General features: G+C 40.9%; 1 long non-coding RNA gene across 1 annotated transcript; it reads right to left on the bottom strand.

The window, feature by feature from the left end:
- Positions 1–912: 912 nt before the first annotated feature.
- Positions 913–3,198, bottom strand: LOC119217845 (uncharacterized). The gene is made up of 5 exons (XR_005120300.2): positions 2,807–3,198; positions 1,922–1,996; positions 1,686–1,768; positions 1,403–1,574; positions 913–1,161 (listed from the first exon to the last, which is right to left on the bottom strand). It is a non-coding gene; the product is annotated as an uncharacterized LOC119217845 (long non-coding RNA).
- Between the last annotated feature and the right edge of the window lie 5,795 nt (positions 3,199–8,993).

Genomic DNA, 8,993 nt, shown 5'->3' with positions numbered 1-8,993 from the left:
ATTGATTGGGGTTTTAGTAAGATTGGAAGTTTATTCTGGACCCTGGACGATGCTGAAGATCCAGACACCTTGTGTGCCGATGGAGTTGCTTCAATTGTGTAATGTTGAAATTCATATTTTCCAACATGTTCCACATGATGGAATTCTATTTTGATCATTTGCCCCTTTGCAAAATCTTTGACATTAGAGTTTAGGGCTAGAATTTGTTTTTGTTATAGGATTTCTTTGCGTTGATTTAAAGCCCCATATACAGAAAGTATCCTGTCTACTCAAGGACTGTTAATGCATAATTGTTTTTTATGCAGTTTTAGCAAAAGGCATGTAGTGAGCATACAAGTCGATTAATGAGCCTACACTGTAAATTATTTCCCCGTTAAATAACAGGAATTTACTGGCAGCAGGGTTACCATTATTTTCATGTTATTTTAACAGTTTATTCCTGTTAATGTTTTTTTACAGTGCACACCCGTAATGTTTTTTAACAGGAATTTACTGGCAGCAGGGTTACCATTATTTTCATGTTATTTTAACGGTTTATTCCTGTTAATGTTTTTTTACAGTGCACACCCGTAATGTTTTTTAACAGGACTTTACTGGCAGCAGGGTTACCATTATTTTCATGTTAAATCACCATTTATTTAGTTTCCTTTAAATATTGCTTTTAAAATGTATTGATTATTATTTTAGCATAGTAATGTGTACCATTGATTGTAATATACATATTTCTAGCTTGAGTTATTATAAGAATAGGCATAATACATCACATAACACTTAAGTGAAAGAAAACGAATAGTTCCATGTTCAAATGAACTTTTTTATTGTAATAGAAACACTGAAAGTTAAATACTTACAAATGTAGGCACATATAGATTGGATCAATCACAGAAAAATACACTACATTGCCCAGAATGCACCTGAACACACCTCCACTGAAAGAGAGAGAGAGAGAGAGAGACATAAATAATAGAACGTCTGAAAAGTAAAATTTATTGAAACAATGGCAAAGAGCATGAATGTATGTATCTATCTCACCTTTTTGAAATGAAATCCCACTGGAAGTCCATCAGTCTGCGCAAGAGGCTGGCGATGTGTGAATTTACCGTTCTTTTTTTCCCCTTTGCAGCCTTTGTCCCCTTTTCTGGGTTTATACCCACAAAGCGTCTGAAAAATTATACACGGGTTGGAAATCTAGTAATTCACACAGACTAACACTACAACAAGACAACAAATGTCCATGAACTATCCTCAACATACTATCCTATGCATCTATGAATATTGTAAGTTGCACTAAAACTTTCTAAAGCAAAGTTAATTGCTAAATCCCATCACCAGACCTGCTGAAACCATGCTTGAGCCACAGCTAGGCCAGAACAAATGCAGGTGTTAACAGACAATGTCTTACCTCTGGATGGATTCAAGTGTGCACGCTGCCTCCTCTTGGTACTGTAGGTTGAAGATATAAAAACCGGAGAAAAAAGACGCCAGCCCTGTCACAAAGGTCGACTGGATCCCTTCGCCCACAATCTGGCCCTCAATGCTCAGCATCCAGCGTTGGAAGTGGTTTCCTGTTTCTCCTGAAACAGAAATGTTTTAACTGTCAAATTTCTGTTTTAGTTTTCATTTTGAATACAGAGTTTAGTTTGATACCATTTAATTCACTACATACAACACTAAAACCAACTTACCAAGAAGTATCAGACGAGGCGTTGCAGGTAAAGCTAGTGAACTCTCAAGGTCAGCTGCACTGGCATATCAAGTCCTGAGACATCTTCGGAAAAGTGAGACAGAAGAAGATGGATGACTTGATAGGACAGCTCGACATCATCATCAAGCTGACTTCCTTCATCCTTTCATTTGTCGGTTTAGTCTTGAACAACACAAGACTTATTGATAGATTATAAGACACCATTCAAATTTCCACCTGGTTCTGAGGGATACATGCAGTGAGATCTTCTTGATCAGCAGTGTGATCAGGGATAGTGCCCTGCATCTGCATCTGTAATTAAAAACAAAAACAAATGTAATGTAAAATAGACACACCCAGGGTGGGAAATTAGCACCTGCCACAAGCCAATGGCGGGTGACTTTGCCTCGCATACAAGGCACAGTGGCGGGTGGAGTGGTTTTCAGCGCTCTAGTCTGTGACACATATAGCTAATCTGAAGTACAGACTAGAGGGCTACATTGGGATTGTGTGCCGCCGGGTCCCGCGAGACCCAACGCAAATCTCGCAGGAGCGCCAGCGGGCGGTTTAAAAAAAACACAGCGGAATCAGAACCATCCCACACCAACCCTCCCGTATTACCCGGAACATCCCGAATTATGGGCAATTTAGATTTGTCCCGGCCGGGACAGCTCCAGTCCCGATTCCCTATCACAGCCTGCTAAGTCAATGACGCGCGAATAACTCCCGGATGTTGTGAAGTTGTGACGCATCAGACCAGTGCGCGCGGGTGCCGGGTGACCAGAGCGGAGCATGTGAAGTTGTTCAAGCCCGGCCGCCGACGCTAGCCCCCCCCCCGCCCCCGTTGAGACCGCCCGCTAGCCCCCCCGCCCCCGTTGAGACCGCTAGCACTAGCATTATTTATAGATTTAGATCGTATACATGAACGGACATAAAATAAGCGCATTGTTTTGTAAGATTAATGGACAAACTATCGAAACTTTGCTAGCTTGAATCACCTCGGCTCATTAGCAGCTAGCTAAATTAAACTTCATAGTGCAAGTCCGTGGCGTTTAGTATACCTCAACATCACTGATAAATGTTAACTATGCATGACTTTAAAGAAATTCTAGTTAATCTCACCGGATTGTTGTGGTTTTCCTCGATGTAACCAGAGCGATCCTCCGACATGGAATGGCCGTGTGTCCGTTGCGTTGCAGGTTCAAATGCCTTCTTACTCGCTCTTTGCCAGAATGCAAAAAATACTGTATGAACCTGTTATTTCAGAAAGTGGCGCGAACGTGATCAGAAAGACACACACACACACACACGCACACACACATCTACACACACATATACACACACAGATTTGGAGCGCAGTTAGTCAATTAAATGTTAGGTGTCTCGTTTAAAATCGGGAGGTATGATTATGGTAATAAAAGCAAGATGATTCTTTATAACATTTGCAGTACAGAAATCACGTGGTGTTCTGTCTAACCTTCATTCAGTGAATGCATACAATATTTAATTTCTTAATATGCAACATCGACAATATTGAATTAGTCATTGTTTTGCAACTTACAAAAACGAAAAATTGCTAACTTCTCCAATGATAAATAATATATTTTTTATAATCTAAGCATAAAATTGCGTTTATCGGCACTTATCCCCAAAACATGACCATACCAGACCATCTAACTCTGGCCGCCATCTTTGAATGTTCGGTTGTGCTGTTAAATAACAAAAATGAATGTTATTTAGCAATGAGGTGTTAAATAACATACATGAGGCGTTATTTAACATGTATTCCCTAAAAATTTACAGTAAGCTGCAGTTATTACAAATAACAGGTAAATCATGTTGAAATTTGGGTGTAAATTAACGGAAACATTTAACAGTGTGTGCTGTGTGACAACCAATAGCTTGATACAGTTTCGCTTTTTTTTGTCAAGAATTGGTTTTTACTTTTGTCTCATTTGTCACATTTTTGGTTTGCTGTACAGGATACATGAAATAAAAACAACATCTTCATAGGTGACACGGGGTAAGTTTTGAGACAAATGGTCATTGTGCATGTGGAGTTGCTGCTCTCTCCTCATACAGTATCTCTCTGAGCTGCATTACTGCCCGCATAAAGAGTATTTCTAATACTTGTATTTGAAATACGTGTTTCAATGCAAACATTTGTGTACATACTAAACAACAATGGTACACAGCAATGTGAGCAATGGGCATGTTGCAATTGGGAATGTGTGATCCATTAAATCAAACTTTGTGTGACTAAATGTTTTCTACTTAATAAAAACGACAAAGCTTCAAAACTGGGAAAATAGACTGAGGAGGTTTTTGAAAAATACAATCCTTCCCCCTCTCTCTTTTATTTCTATACGTATGTCTTACATACGCCTCTCCATCTGTTGATTTAGTTTTAGTTTGTTTAGTTTTATTGTACTGATAATAAACAAATGTAGCAAAGATTAAAATAAATCAATGTACAGTGCAGTAAGAGGCAGAAAGCCGGAGTGTATATTGTGCTCAGGTGCATATTCAGATTTGTCTTCCAGCTTTCAGCAGGCTTCCTCCTCCACCGCTTCTCAAGGTTCGATATTCTCATACTCACCATGGGCCACCATCCAAAATTAGATCAAGTGCTTCATTCACAGTTAGTCACTCCTCACGTTGGGGTGCTACCACAGAATGGCATGTGCAAATAGAAAAGGCACTATTTATAGACCAAAGCCTTGAGAAGTGATCGGTATCATCGTGTTGGATACAATATTGTGTACGCGGGGAGAGTGAATGCACCAAACACAAAAACGCAGTCCATTTTTTTGTCCGTACAAACGAGCGCAGCACTATTTGTGATTCTCTAGGCGAAATGTGCCTGGAAATGTCCGTCTCCCTCCTGGATCTGTGCGTCCCATCAGCGCGGCCCGTCAGCAACAGCTTTTAAACAATTTTTTGACGTGGGCGACAAACACGTTCTAGTTCTATTCAACACCCCCGGCATGCAGTCTCTCTCAGTCTTTGTCCCGGGTGACGGTTCACCGGCTCCTGCAGTGCATGCTGGGATTCAAGTGTCTGATTTTGAGGCAGGAGACTGACAAAAACAAACTCTGGATCTATCATTTGGTGTACACGGGCAGCTGACTCATTTGTTCCTTCTTTTGCTTTTATTAAAAGTATGTTCTATTCTCGGTTGAACAAAACTAGTCAACAATGAATACATTCAAAGTAGCTGCCGTCGAGTGGCCCCAAAGAGGACAAACAGCAGCGAGAAAGTGAAATTCACTGCTGTCTATATTCCCACAGCAGTGAAGTGTAATCAAAGCTCAATGGATTTGCCAAAGGTTCATGTTTTCTTTTAAATGATTAACACGCAGCGACTCACACACAACCAATCATTGGTTAGGCAGTAGACGTTCTCCTCATCAGATTGGCACATTAAATAGAATTATACACGATGCTACCAAAAGAAAAGAGTTCTTTTGTTCTTCATTCTCCCCTCCACGTTTGGTTTGCGTGTCCCTGTTGATTTGTGTGACAAAAAAAAATTGTGGAATCAAAAGGGACTTTTACAAATTGTATTTTATTATCTGATTCATATGGACATCAATAAGAGCTTTCGCCGACAATACCTTGACACTCTGTCTTTTCTGTCTCGTTTTTTATTGTTCTTCTTCCAGATGCTCCTTGGAGCAGGACAACCATCATTTATCGTACCTTCTGCTCCACCGAGGAGAAAAGCAGAGTGCTCTTCTGAACATATGCACATATATACACTCACCGGCCACTTTATTAGGTACACCTGTCCAACTGCTCGTTAACACTTAATTTCTAAGCAGCCAATCACATGGCGGCAACTCAGTGCATTTAGGCATGTAGACATTGTCAAGACAATCTCCTGCAGTTCAAACCGAGCATCAGTTTTGGGGAAGAAAGGTGATTTGAGTGACTTTGAACGTGGCATGATTGTTGGTGCCAGAAGGGCTGGTCTGAGTATTTCAGAAACTGCTAATCTACTGGGATTTTCACGCACAACCATCTCTAGGGTTTACAGAGAATGGTCCGAAAAAGAAAAAACATCCAGTGAGCGGCAGTTCTGTGGGCGGAAATGCCTTGTTGATGCCAGAGGTCAGAGGAGAATGGCCAGACTGGTTCGAGCTGATAGAAGGGCAACAGTGACTCAAATAACCACCCGTTACAACCAAGGTGGGCATAAGAGCATCTCTGAACGCACAGTACGTCGAACTTTGAGGCAGATGGGCTACAGCAGCAGAAGACCACACCGGGTGCCACTCCTTTCAGCTAAGAACAGGAAACTGAGGCTACAATTTGCACAAGCTCATCGAAATTGGACAATAGAAGATTGGAAAAACGTTGCCTGGTCTGATGAGTCTCGATTTCTGCTGCGACATTCGGATGGTAGGGTCAGAATTTGGCGTCTACAACATGAAAGCATGGATCCATCCTGCCTTGTATCAACGGTTCAGGCTGGTGGTGGTGGTGTCATGGTGTGGGGAATATTTTCTTGGCACTCTTTGGGCCCCTTGGTACCAATTGAGCATCGTTGCAACGCCACAGCCTACCTGAGTATTGTTGCTGACCATGTCCATCCCTTTATGACCACAATGTACCCAACTTCTGATGGCTACTTTCAGCAGGATAAAGCGCCATGTCATAAAGCTGGAATCATCTCAGACTGGTTTCTTGAACATGACAATGAGTTCGCTGTACTCAAATGGCCTCCACAATCACCAGATCTCAATCCAATAGAGCATCTTTGGGATGTGGTGGAACGGGAGATTCGCATCATGGATGTGCAGCCGACAAATCTGCGGCAACTGTGTGATGCCATCATGTCAATATGGACCAAACTCCCTGAGGAATGCTTCCAGCACCTTGTTGAATCTATGCCACGAAGAATTGAGGCAGTTCTGAAGGCAAAAGGGGGTCCAACCCCTTACTAGCATGGGGTACCTAATAAAGTGGCCGGTGAGTGTATATATATATATATATATATATATCTGTAGATGGTAATCTTGAACTTTAAGAAGGTTGAAAGAACGCCCGGCCCTGGATTTGTATTAACTTTGTCTCGGTGATGGATGGGAGAGTAAATATTGGGAGATGACCTGGAACACTGATACATGGAAGCGGTTAGTGATGCATGCAGGAATAAATACAGTCACTTCAATAACTCTTCATTTCACATACATTAATGCACACCTTAACGTTTTTGGCCAGATGAAAAATGTGTTACACACGCAAACACACAGGACACACACACACACACACACACACACACACAATGGGCATTGCAATGGCTTCCCTTCATACATTGACACGCCATTTGTTTGCCTTTGTATTTTAAGACATCCTTTACCACAACCACTCAAACCTAATGTCAACCTTACAATGGGATGGTTGACATTGTGGGGAACTAATTTTGTGTGCCCAACAAGGAAGTGAACCTTCACAACAAGTCTTATTTGTTACACAACACACAGACGGGTAAATGTAATCGTTCTTCTTTTCCGAACTCCCTGTTTGTAACTTAATCAAATCGAAAATGTAATAGTCTTTCGTGGCTCTTTAATGCCCATTTTAAAGGACTTGGTCCTAAAAGCCAACACAAACACACAGTATGCCAAAACACAAACACAAACTTGAGCTTAATCTCAACTTGGATCTTAACTATAAGATTAATTCTTAACCCTTAGAAAGAGTGAGGAGTGACACACATAGACAAACACATTCCTACAGTACAGTAAAGAGGGAGAGGAGAGGCTGACCAAGCACCTGATCCTCAGATTATACAGACCAGGCTCTCATTTCCATTTAAATTAAAGATCCCAACTTGGCAGGACGATTCAAGAATGAGGAGGGGGACCTGCCTGATAGCAATGCAAAATGAGCTTGTCAGATCAATTAAAGCTTTTTATTGTTCTATACAATGGTCTTACCGATGTTTACCACAAATCTATTATTGCCTTATTTCAACGGTGAAAAAGGTTTTCTATCATTACTCGATTTTAGAAATGTAACAACGAGTTGGTGATTTTCATTTTGCTCTTTTGTTATTTCTAAAGATGATAACACAGCAAGAAACGTTAGGGAAAGCAGCGCTATCTGCTCGCCAGCTTTACCCTCCTCGCTGCAGCTGCCCACTCACATCTCGTGAGGGCTGACCCCCCCCCCCCGTGGTCACCTCAACTGGCTCCTCTTCCACATAACTGCATGGGAATCCCTGGTGCTGCCCCCCTACCCATGAAAGAAATATCTCCCACCACTACTGCCACAACCCCCATTCTGCTGTCCATTGAGATGGCTTCTTGGCCTGGAAGAATTTTTTTTTTGTTGCTTTTTTAAATTATTATTTCATCCTTTTGAATGTCTGGATTGTGTGAATTCATTTCCAAAAACCTTCAACAAAAACTCCCAAAACTTTGCAACCCATATAAAAAGATGTAATGTGACTCATGTGATCTGTTACAAATTGACATTATAGGTCCTTTTGGTAGGTGTAGAACTTTTTCAGAACCTTGAGACTATCACAATGTCACATTGCAAAGCTTTTGTGTTTTAGTAGATCAGCATTAGAATGAAGTGGAAGGGACAGTTGGCCCGAGCCGGCCTCTTTCACATTAAACCCCTTTCATTTAAAATCAGTATAATTTTTGTTTTCTTTGTTGTTTTCTGTCACTTGGATCAAATGTGCTGTGCATGCTGTACATTAAGTTGATTTGATTAAGTTACATCTCTCGGTAAGTCCAAATCCAGCTTCAGGATCAAACGAAACCCAGTCGAAATGTTAACATTGGTGTTGAAATATATTATAATTAGAGAAAGCAACAAACAGCAGCTGCTGCACCAGATCTAAGCAAAGCTTTATTCATGAATTGCAGGTGAATGTTTTCTGTCCCTCTCATACGCACAAACAGAAATGCTTCCAAGTCAAATGTGTTTTTCAACCAGTCAGGTTTCAGAATCAGAGCCTCTCCGTCAGACTAATCTTTAATCCATTCAACATTTACACAAAAACCAAGTTATCAATGACGTAGTGCCGTGATAATGAAATATGAACTTGCTCATAGCATACTCTCCAGACAGACAGCAGTGAGCTTTGTTACTGAATATCTGACATCAGTCTTGGATAAATGGGTATGGTTTTAGGACAATATTAATTAACTTTATTGAGCGAGGAGACTGCACAAGGCAGTTGTATTGCTTCATGAGTTTGATTAAACAGACTTCTTGATGCCAAAATCATTGATTCTGTGTTTTTTTTCCCTCTCCTTTTTTTGTAATTTCTTTCCCCTTAACAGAT

Source organism: Pungitius pungitius, chromosome 7, assembly GCF_949316345.1.
Source record: "Pungitius pungitius chromosome 7, fPunPun2.1, whole genome shotgun sequence".
Lineage (NCBI taxonomy): Eukaryota > Metazoa > Chordata > Actinopteri > Perciformes > Gasterosteidae > Pungitius > Pungitius pungitius.
The sequence above is the reverse complement of the archived record's forward strand: the minus strand, read 5'-3'. Positions and strand labels throughout refer to the sequence as shown.